The sequence below is a fragment of the Cottoperca gobio genome, chromosome 10 (assembly GCF_900634415.1).
Source record: "Cottoperca gobio chromosome 10, fCotGob3.1, whole genome shotgun sequence".
Taxonomy (NCBI): Eukaryota; Metazoa; Chordata; class Actinopteri; order Perciformes; family Bovichtidae; genus Cottoperca; species Cottoperca gobio.
Window position 1 is genome coordinate 22,924,583 of NC_041364.1, and position 12,215 is coordinate 22,936,797.

The window sequence follows — 12,215 nt, forward strand, 5'->3', positions numbered from 1 at the left end:
TTTCCGTCCATGGAGGCGGTGTTGGGTGGTCCAGACACTGTCTGTGTGTCCTCTAGGTTCTGGCCTAGTCTCCATGCACCTGGGACATAATTGTGGTTAGTGTTCTCTGCACGGTCAAGCTGCTGGTTCTGGAGCCGTGGGTGCCGCATCCTCATAATGTTGTGCAGGATGACGCATGTGGTGACGATGAGCTTCACATTGGACGGGTGATGCTGCATGGTACTCAGCAGGACCTGGAAGCAGTTTGACAGGATGCCGAAGACATTCTCTACTACTCTCCTGGCACGGGAAAGCCTGTAGTTAAAGATCCTTTCCCCTTTGTCAAATCCCGCTGTCCGTACGGCTTCATCATGTAGTGGCGTAGGGCGAAGGCATCGTCACCGATCCAGAAGTAGGGCACATCCTGGGTGCCGTTGGGCATAGGATCCGGGTCTGGGAAACCTATGGTACCATTCTCAGTGCCTTCCTTCAGCTCACAGTGGTTGTAGATCTGAGCGTCTGACGCTGACCCCATACCTGCAAATACAGGATAACAAAAGTGTTACCTCAAACAGTAGATAACTATAGGCTCACACCACATATTCATCAATCATAAATTGTGTGATTCATATTGCAAATACCCACCACCGACATCTGCCCAGATGAACTTGAAGTCCGCATCTACAAGCACCATCAGAACAATGGAGTAGAATCCTTTGTAGTTGTATTACATGGACCCACTGTTTGGAGGACACCGGCACGCAATGTGCTTCCCATCAAGTGCCCTAAGGTGTGGGGGAAATTCACTTGATGCGGAACTCGTCGGAAATGGCGCGCCATCCATCAGGAGTGGTTGGTGGATGCATACCTGCTCCCAGAGGCAAGGTTACGGAGAGTCAGGGCAAGCTTCAGGCCAGGCTCAATCGGCGCCCTGTACCAGGTATGCTGCTTGGTTATCCTGGGACCCACTCTGGCTAGCAGCTCGTCGAACATCTCAGGGGGCATCCGCATGAAGTTGGTGAAGGAGGCGTGGTCCTCGTTCCGGAGCTCCAGCAGGAGCCGGTCGTATATGCCATACTGCCGTCGCCTACCGATCCATGCTCTGATCCAGATCCTCCTCCGTTGCCCTCTTCTCCTCCATCTCCTACTGGCGCGGAGCTGGAAAATACCAATTTGTTTACATCATGCTGATGCTGGAGAACGGCTAGGATATACCCCTGACGCAGCCTCTCCGCATCTTCCATGCTCTCTGATGCTGGGTTGATGTATTCAGCAAGACGTGCTGTGAAGAAGTGAGGATGAGCCTACGGGGACCCTATTTATACTCTCGCTCCAGAAATGCTAGCTGTACTGTACAGCACGTTTAATAGGTCACTCCGTCGTCACAAAAGGGTTATCCACTCGTTATCAATAAATCGGCTGTTGGGTTCACCATCTCGTATATCAACGTATATGTATTTATATATATATATGACTGCCGTACCTCTGACGTCATCACGTATGTCTTACGTAATTTTCCGTATGCATGAAACTATGACCCACACGTTAGGTACGTCAGAATATTTTGAAGATGCTCAAAATATGTTTACGGCTTCAGCGTTCAACACAGTACCCTCGCGTAAAACGCTGTGTTCCTCACGAATACTACTTATGTCCAGCATACCCCTAATTTATATCGAAGCACACCAGCGTAATGCCGTGTATTTCGTATGCGGGTCCCAGAGCATTTCCACTAAACCACCATGGAATCAACCAATCCAGTTTAGAGTGGAAACCACAATCCATGTTTAGGGATGTGTTTTTCATGAGTAATTTTGCCTTGCGTGTACAATACAAAACTAGATCCTTGATAAATCAGTATCATGCACATGAGCAATTTGTGTGTTTGACCCATATGGTTTCACGTCAGTTGCAGATGCAAATAAGACTTCAGACTGATTCTTCCAATTTGTCTAATGGTAACTCTCCCAGCGTGCTTTTTATGTCGATTATTTATATGCGCATAAAGTTTTTGTCATGCAAAATGTGTTGCTGGAATTCAATTAATACGTGCTATAATTAATCCACGAGCGTGCAGCCTTCTCCCACATATTTTTGTTCGTTAGTGTTACATCTTTTGACTACTCGATAAAGTGAAAATGTGTACATGGTTTATGATCATGTCACTCATGTTGGAGATTTAGTTCACCAATAACTTAAAAAACATATGGTATTTATGTTAATGTGTCTTTTTAACTGCCTTATGCAGGTTGATTGCTAGACAGCAGCCAAAGAAAAAGCAAAAATGGAAAGTGTAAACTCCCATCGGGAGAGATAATAATGCAGATGAATTAATTAATTAACCAGCAATCCACATGCAGACGCAGCCATGGTAGATGTCCCACTTTTTGACTGCACACGGATGAACTAATACTGGTTAATTATGGCTGTGCTACTACTAATTCCTAAAAGGGATTATTTGGAAAATTCATAGGGAATTGTCTGGTGACAAAATGCAGTAATTACAAGACTGGAGAAGTGGAAGATGTACATATGACCAGAGGAAGAAGTTTTCTCTCTGCATGGATTTCTACCCAGAAACATTATAAGACATTTGTGTGCGTGTGTATATATTTCACTATGAACCATGCAATTTTAATCTGTCCAATAAAACAGCTCCCCAGTGCAGCAGCAGATCGCTTACAAGGCTGTAAAAGTTTGATGCGGCTCTTGTCAGGTTGGATGTAGTGTCCTCGGCTCTGTAAATCGGCCACCAGCAGACTATGGCCAAGTGCAGAGTAGCGGATCTCAATCCTGATTTATTTATCGTTGTCTGATGTCTGCCAGGACAGGCAATGCAGCTTGGCCTCTTTCTGTTCCTGCACTATACTTGGAAGTATCACGTCCCGTCTCATTGTTAGCAGGCCTAAATATGTAATATTTCTTATATAGATGTATTACCGTTTCTATCATTATCAATTTTTTCTCAATGTGTTTTCTCAATGCATGCTCAAAGTGGTCCTGTGTCTTATTTTTTGTTTTTGATTTCCTGTTCAGGACATTTATATGTTATGTACACCTGCATGAAACAAAACACATTTGCAGAACACAACACACATTAATTATGCATTCTATTGGCATACATATGATCAGGAATACATATAGGTTATTACAATATTTTGCATTTTCCTAATTATTCTTAAGGCATACATTTACACTGGCAGAAAAAGTCTCAGAAACTATGCAGTTCATGTCCTGCATTTAGCCCATTCATTTGTAGATGGTTGGGAAGTTTCTACAATCCAATAATGGGGATTTAAAGCTGCACTGTTCAATATTTTTGTATTACAACAAATAACAATTGGTTAAAAATAATTATTATTGGATAATGAAAAAGGAGTCACGTTCAGTGACCAACCCACACATCTATAATTATCTGCCAACTCCGTAGTTTGGTAGCTAGTTCTCTGGCTACAGATCATTTTAGCATCGTTCGACATATTGTCTGTCTGTTTCATGGATGTATTAAAAGAAGTGGATACAGCATTTGGAGGCGGGACCCCGTTCATTCATATGAAAATTGCTCAGTAGCGGATGAAGCCAAAATGGCTCAACATTTGAGTAAAAAATTACCGTGATCTTCAGGCGTTCTTCCGAGCCTATAGGGCCAATTGAGCATGCACACCTGCCATCCATTGTCTACCGCTTATCTGGGTCAGGTCACGAGGGCAGCAGCTCCAGTAAGGAACCCCAAACTTCCCATTTCCAGGCCACATCCGCCAGCTCTGACTAGGGGATCTCGAGGCATTCCCACGCCAGTGTGGAGATATGCATTTTCCTTAAACCCCGCCTGGTGGTGGTGGATCCAAATCATTGTCTGCTATCTGTTAGTTTTCAACCCAACAATTATCCATGCTGTCAACAGCATTTACATGTTTAGCAGCAGAAGTATTTAACCTCAACTCAACACCATCAAAACATGGAGGGCACAGTTGCATCTTAAGCCGCTAATGCAATGGGACAATCATTTCCTTGTTTCATGTAACAGCTTAAACTACAATGAACGGTCGAAGCAACACAACAGACTGCCACTACGATCTCAAGGGAACAATCAGTGTGTGTTTGTGTGAGTGAGAGAGAGGTGACAGACAGGTGTGAAGTACTGTACGCATACATGAAAGTGTGAATACATTATAGCTCTGCAAGGAGAGAAAGACAAAAAACAATGTGCAGAAGTGTGTTTGAGTGGGAAAAAGAGTTAAAGATGTTCGTATATTTGTGTTCATTTATGCATTTTTATGCGCGTTCATGTGCACTGTGCATTTTGTGTGGAGATGTGTGTTTCTGAGTCAATGTTTTTCTGTACCTTTTAAGTGAGTGTGTGGGTTTAAAGTGTTTTTTATTTCTGATATAACCTCCTGTCTCGCAAGTCTGTTCCAGTTAAAACAGCTGCAGGTAGGATGGTACATTATGCTACTGCAATTGTTCATCGTTTCCTCTTTGCCTCGGCCTCTCTCTCTCTCATAAAAGCCAATAGAATCAGAATCAGAAATCCTTTATTAGTCCCACAATGGGGAAATGTACCTTATTAAAGCAAAATAACCTATGAAGTAAAGTGGCGAGTGGTTGATAAAAAGTGAATATTGCACATGGCAGTGATAATTGCACAACAATGGTGGAATAGTTGTTCTTGGTATGGAGGTCTACCAGGGGCCGTGGTGATTGTACAGTCTGACCGCTGCAGGGAGAAAGGACCTACGGTATTTCTCCGTGAGACACCGTGGGTGAAGCAGCCTGTCACTGAAGGAGCTGCACAGTGCGGACAAAGTGTCCTGGAGGGGGTGGGACATGTTGTCCAATAGAGAGGACAGCTTGGTCGTCATTCTCCTGTCTCCCACCACCTCCACCGTGTAGAATACTGTATATTCAGCTTAGTCTTTTGATTTCACTTCTCAGCCACCATTAACTGTTGTAGCTGTTTGACGGAGTGTCAAAATAATAAATAATAATAGGTCAACTAGCACAATCACACTCAGGACCAGAGTGGGACTCATTTTCAGCCAGCGACTTTCGTGCCTCAGATCAGCCCACTTTAGTTCACAACCTTTTAAATTAAAATAACTAAATAAAATAAAAACATACATATCCAACCCTGAAACATTGATATGTATTGTCTACAATGTGTTTTTGTAGATAAAAATGTATTTTTCAGTGCAAATGACTAAATATATAACATAAATCAATATAAAGGTTTTGTTCTCACCAACTTCTGCCACTTGTTCTGTACCTTCACTCTCAAACTCAGCTCCCCTTTTTGTCTTTCTATTCTCCATCTTGTCTTTTTAATCTATTTATATTTCTCTTTCTTTGTAACTTACAACTTCTACATGGGCTTCTGCGAATGTAGCATGTGGTGTAATTTAAGATGTGTGTGACGTCCTACATCATCACACGTCAGAGTTCAGGGGGGTCACACAGCTCGAGTGTTCAAGCGGAGATAACTGTTATTGATGCGGCTAAATTATCTTTTCATAAAAATGTTGTTTCATTTTGGTTCCAACCAAAAACAAGGATTCAAGAAACATTTTTGCTATATTCTCTACAGAAGGGTGTCGTCGTCTCTCATTGGTCCATGTTGGCGCGGTTATGCCCCTTGGTGGGCAGTCTTGTTGTGACGAGATGGAGGTAGACCTGAAACTCTTTGAAGAGAACCTACAGTGCTTCACATTCATAACTAATATAGTGTTCATTATACATTTGTGCAGAAATACATGTTGTGCAATAATACATTTTGATTGAGGTGGACGAGTACATGTGATAATCATTAAGTGTGACACAATACAATCAGGAGTTTATTTACTTCACATTAGCATAGGTAACGCCACATAAACACTTCACGGGCAGCTTTTGTGCCATGTGCAAATACTCAGCCACATGCCCATGAATAGGAGAGATGCCACCAAAAAAAGGCTGTAACAAGAATGAGAAATTCAGCAAGTGAAATTGAGGTAGCCTGCTGTTAAACTTAAACAAAGTAAATATGTGATTTTCCAGAGCATCATTACTGGCATTACAGGAAAATCAAAAACCCAGCAATGGCAAAACATTTCTGATGCTGCTCATCTCAAAAGAAGATGGTTTAATATGAAAAAAAAAATGCTTTGCCCAAGTCAAGCGCTCCATGAAGATAACTGGAGGAGGACAGGAGGTTGCCTAATAATTTAGAAACTAATTGGAGAGGTGACACTGGTGTCAACTCAGCTCTTCAGGTGCATCAGTTTCTGAAGCCCCGGACACAGACAGTGATCAACTGCCAAGCAAAAGAGAGACTCAAAGCCCCCAATGGCAACACATACAGCCACAGTAGTTGCTGAATGTAATGTTTAAAGACTTTGAAATTCATAAAAAGCTTTTTACCTGTGGTACGCTATAAGCCTTTACTCAGTTTTTTCAATGAGCAATCAAAAGCCTGCATTTAAATAATTATTACATTTTTAGAAGAGAAGGGCAGGAATGTGCATCCTCATCAAACTGAACAGCCAGAACACCAAACTTGTCAAATTTTCTCAAGTTACTTTTTTCTCAAGTAGCTTACGAGATATTTGTGTGTGTGTGTGTGGGGCGGAGCCCTGCCCTTCGCGAAACAGCAGAGGAGAAACTGCGCAAAGCAAGCAGTAGACCAATCAGATCAATCAGATCAAACTCAATCACAGAGAGGGCCAAAATTAAGGCATCGTTTCGGGGGTAAAGCTTGGAAACTGCAGCACCCACAGAGTCACAATTTGCCTTGAGTGTGTCATTACACTGGAGGTCAATCAGCTCCATTTGGATGTTCACATGTGCTATTTCCACGTCAACTGCAAACAGATTGCTGAGCAGTTCATGCGCAGTCGGGAACACAGCGGTGGAGATGGTTTGTCAGCGTTTGGAAGCACAGTGACCAAAGTTTCCTTCTGCATCCGAGTCTCCCACAGGCAGCTCGGCTTGGAACGCTCTCACTGCATCATACATGTCTGTGATCACACGGCCCTGAAGCTGGAGGTTTAACAGTGAGATGCTTCGATATGTCGCACATAAAGGCCTGCTCACATCGACACTTTTCGTCCCAGAGATCTGTGGTGTGTTTCCCTTTGCTTCCAAAAACTGGCAGATTTTCTTACGCAACTCGAAATATCTATTCAGCACTTTCTCGACTCAGCCATCGCACCGCCATGTATCTCAGAATGTATCTCCTCAGGAAGAGACTTATATTGGCTCTAATAAAGTTTCCCCATCTGTGTTACGGTGCTTATTACATGTTCCATCTCCAGAGCGTTACAACACAGCGCTTCCTGGTGTATGATGCAGTAATACACAGTCAGGTGCATCTTCTCCCGCATCCTGCCCACTAATCCTCTCTTTTCACCACATCGCAGGCGCTCCATCTCTTGTCAGTCCCGTCTGTTTGTCCCGGGGCAATTTCATTTCCCACACATTTAGATACTTTCTCAAATATGTATGTTCCCGTGGTTGTGCCATGCATTGATTTAATTACCAGGCAGTGGCAGTTCTAGACCAACATCACTAGGGGGGCCTGGCTGGGGCCAAGTGGTTTGTCAGAGGGGCACATTCAACCCAGGACAAAAGTGACAAAGCAGTGTTCAAGACTTCAATATTTTTAGTTAAGTATAAATAATCGCGCACAACAAAAACAATACCATGATTGGTATGTTCCTGACTGATTACAGCATCTCTCCAGTGATCAATCATGGCGTGCATGTTTTTATTTAGATTCCCATGGTAACGAGTCAGACTGTTCATACTAGTGATGGGAGGTCCGGCTCTTTTCAAAGATTCGGCTCTTATGGCTCCTACGGCTCCCAAATGGCTCTTCATTTAGTATCACTCGGAGCCTTCTATTTGAGCAATTATAAATAGTCTGTGTGTTGGTAAGCAATTTTTCATTCAGTGTTTTCATAAAAGCCTCATTTTTATGCATTTGTTTTCGTTATAAAAAAAAAAAACACACAGTTACTATTGTTTAACATTTAATCAAACCTTTAAAATTAACAACTTAACACAGAACCAAAGCAAACAAATCAAATAAATAAAGGCCAAAGTTTTAACATGACACTTTAGATAAAAGTCTTTAGTGCAGAGCATCTTTTTCAATTTTTGCTCATTTCTTCACTTTCTCCCGACGCGCTTGCATTTATATCTGGCTCCCCTGCGTGGACCGTCGCATAACATCAGTACTTTTTTATTATTGTACTCTTTGTTCGAGCGGGGGCTCCAGGCTCAGTGTTAAAGGGGCACTGTCCCCTGTTGGCCCCTACCCAGAACCGGATTCTTTACGTGCTCTCCTCTACTTTCCTCCGCTGTGTCTGACTGTAGTTGTGGGTGTGGAGTTCTACCCTTTGTGAAGCAGAGCAGAGGAGTGAATGTAAATACGCAAAGCAGTGAAGCAGATACCGAAACGTGCACATAAATTAGTTAAATCACATAAGCGTTTAGTTTATGTAATAACATAAGCACCTGTTTAATGGGACAAGTGAGTTGTGAATATAAAAACAAAATAGCAGTCTTGAACTTCAGGGGGGGGGGGGGGGCACAGCGAAACACTGTACTTTATCGTTACTTTGTCAAACTTGTCAAAGAGAGCCCCGTTTTAGCCATTTGCGCATGGTGGGAAGTATTAGAGTGTGTCACATCAAAGGCTGTCCGCTAGTGTGAATGAGAATAGCTAGCAAGCCTAAATAAATGTGTAATAGAGGGTAATTTGCCCGGATATAAACACAGGAGTGCCTTGAGATCCCGGCTTGGTCTTTGGTGTGCTTTGGCACAGAAAGTTTGAAGACCACTGGTTTAATGAAATAATTATATGTTAATGATAAACGTCAACACAACAATATTATCTTACCGGTTCTGCCCATTAGTGTGGCCTGGTCATCCCACAGCTTGTCCTTCCTGTATGCCCTCCTGTAGTCGCTCCTCTTGCAGTCCCAGATGATAGGATTCTCCCTGAGGAACTCCAGCATCATCTCCTCATGGGCAACAGGATACAAGGATAAATCTGACTTCTTGGCCCTCTTCCTCTTTGTCGCCTCCTGGGGCTGCACAGAGGAGTTGATGGCACTATCACGGGAAGGAGATGTATGAGTCACAGTTCAACGAAGAGACAGAGACTCTTGGCGGCCTCTGGAAGAGGATGTTGATGTGATGAAGAGGACGGTGGAGATGGTGGCTTGGTCCTCTTGCCCTTTCCTCTACCTTGGCCCCTGGGTGCTTTCTCTGCAACCTCCCGTTCTCTTGGGCCGCATGTTGACGGCTTGGGTAATGATGTTTCTGTGACAAAATTGGCGCCATATTTATAGGCATGTGTCACGTGATCGTTCGAAGGCTGCAGACGAAACGCCGATCACGCCAGACATATGGTCCCCTTTCATACGTCTAAATAAGTTGCAGATATGACAGACACGTCAGATATAGGTTATGCATAGGTTACGAATAGGTTATCCACCCATTATCAATAAGTTGGCTGTAGGGTTCACCGTCACTTGACTGCTGTACCTCAAACGTATTTGACATGATTTTGCTTAAGTTAGATGTTTACGGCTTCAGCATTCAACACTGTACCCCAGCGTAACACGCCGTGTTCTTACGAATACTACTCATGTCCAACTTACCCCTAATTTATTAATATAAATTAGGTCGCAGTTCAAGAAGCAACGTTATTGTATCTTGTTCAGAAAATGCCAACACTTTATGCTAATGCTAACACTCATTAGCATAAAGTGTTGGCATTTTCTGAACTTTCCGGACAGTTCTAGCCATTCTATTATTTGCCTTTGCTCAGACATTATTTACACATTACTGATGATTATTAATTATACATCTCATTGTTTAAATATTTTGTGAAAGCCCATATAGTCAACCCTACAATAACCTGACAATATCGATATCATGGTTTTGGGTCAAATATACCGTCCAGCCCTAAGCAGAAGCCATGTTTACCTATGTATTGTGTTAAAGAGCAACCATAAGTAGTGTTCTCTGTCAAGTAATAGAGTCGTAATGATGGCAATGTCAGAAACAGCAGGAGCACCTTTACCCTTACATGAAAATGATTATTGATCTTAAACAAAAGATACAATAACGTTGCTTCTAAGATCGTTTAAATGAAACAGGTTGTGGCTAAATATCTTACGTCATACTCAATTAGCTGCCCTTAAAATAAAATTGCTTTCTACAGTACTAATGTCAAATAATGTAGTGTCTTTAACTAATGTGTGCCAACTGCTTTTGTTCATATCAGGGTGCGGAAACTTGAGGCTCCAAGCCAATTTTAATTTATGGCAAACAAGATAAAAAGTCTTCAAATATGCGGGTAGCAGATATAATCTATATAACCTCATGCCATCTCCCAGTCTTTTAGAAAGAAGGGGCCACGAAAGAGGATAAGTTTTGTTTTTACGCCACACACACACACACACTTTAATACATTTACTTGACTTAATGCAATCGTATAGCAAAGCGGGGCTTCCTCCGAGTCACCAGGTTATTTGATTTGTTAGCCCATACACAGAATGTTATTGTATTATTTAGTTGTATTTTGGTGATCAGTCTGAAGCGGCCATGATTAATGTTGATCCCTGATTTAACCTAAGACAGTTTTGTGAAACCCTGTACATTTTCTTTTATAACTCAGGACAAACTACTTTGACACAGATGGACAAGACTGCATGTCACCTAACATTTTAAATGTATTTAACCTTTATTTATACAGGTAATCTCACGGAGACACAGGGTTTTATCCTCAAAAGAGACCTGGTCAAGACACAACAGTAGTATAACAAGTGACAGACAAGACATTTATACAAAGATTAATAGAACAAAAGTCATAAAAGTGATAAGTAACAAAGCGATAGTTTTAAAAATGACGCCTTCTCATCCCCTCGGGGATAATTCCACGTTGTGAATCAAAACTCTTGACTCATTTGATTCAGCTGCAAAGCATCACATTCGTGGCTTAATAAACTTTTTTCTTGCCTTTTTAGCATTATAAGGTTGCCGCCGATGTAGTAGGCAGAAGGTCTTCCAGTTTGACAAACATAACTGGGAGAATGATAAATGAGATAAGATGCAAAAGCATTCATCTTTAAGTTTCTGTTAAGTTATACTCTGCTTAAAATTCAAAACTTATTTTCGCATTAGTGTTTCAGGGTGAAACTGCCTATAGTCTCAAATGTATTACAGTTGCAGCAAGAGGCAGTCACTATCCTTATCCCTGTGTGTTTATAAGTGGCAGGTCTCCTCGGAACACAACATCTGAACCTTGTTAAAACCAGGGTTAAGTTATATAGCGCCACTTTAATAAACAATAAATGTCAATGACCTCTTTTAAATTAATCGTGTTGTGCATCCAGACCTGCCGTTTTTCTTTTAAAGCAGTCTTCAAGTTTGTTTGGCTTGCAGAACTTCAGTAAAGTTTTTGCAGAAGGCAGGTGGGGATTCCGGGGATTCGCCGAGGCAGGTAGATCAGAGACAGGCAGGGTTGGTAACAGGGAACCAGTCCGGGGGTAATTGCTGGAGAGTCTAACATAATGGAGAGAACAATATGGCGCTGAGTGAGTGACTGGGAGAGGTTTAAATAAGGGCTTGATTGTTAATTGGCAGCAGCCTGAGCGCAAGGTGAAGTGATGAGGTGGGAGTGGCTGGCTGGTGAGGTGAGAAGGAGGCAGGGTGTGGAAAAGTACCGGGCTGAGGTAGGAAAGTACTGGACCAGACTGTGACCTACGCGTCCTTGATAATTCAACAATATGATAATAGATAATATGGTAATGTTGTGGTCATCCGTCCACATAAACAGCATCAAGATGAGCTCATCATAATTTTACCATTTATGCATGTACCACATTACTTTGTTTGTCTTGTCACCTCTTTATATTTCATATGCAATTATTTACATCACAATGCAAAAAGTTCCTCTCTGGGAACCATCACCGTATCGTGGTGGAGAGGTTTGTGTGTCCCTATGAACCTGAGAGCTGTGTTGTCTGGAGCCTAGTGCTCCTGGTAGGGTCTCCCAAGGCAAATTGGTCTCAGGTGAGGGGCCAGACTAAGAATGGTTCAAAAACGACTACATGAAAGAAAGGAAAAGGAAAGGAGAGACCCTGCCCGGAGGAAGCCCGGGGCCCCCGTCTGGAGCCAGGCCCAGAGGGAGGGCCCGACAGCGAGCGCCTGGTGGCCGGGTTTGCCACGGAGCCCGGTCGGGCACA

The 12,215-nt window shown here is 42.6% G+C and overlaps 1 long non-coding RNA gene across 1 annotated transcript; it reads right to left on the minus strand.

Moving 5' to 3' along the window:
- Positions 1-8,021: 8,021 nt before the first annotated feature.
- LOC115014931 (uncharacterized) lies at positions 8,022-11,531 on the minus strand. The gene is made up of 3 exons (XR_003832956.1): positions 11,366-11,531; positions 8,858-9,282; positions 8,022-8,352 (listed from the first exon to the last, which is right to left on the minus strand). It is a non-coding gene; the product is annotated as an uncharacterized LOC115014931 (long non-coding RNA).
- Positions 11,532-12,215: the final 684 nt, after the last annotated feature.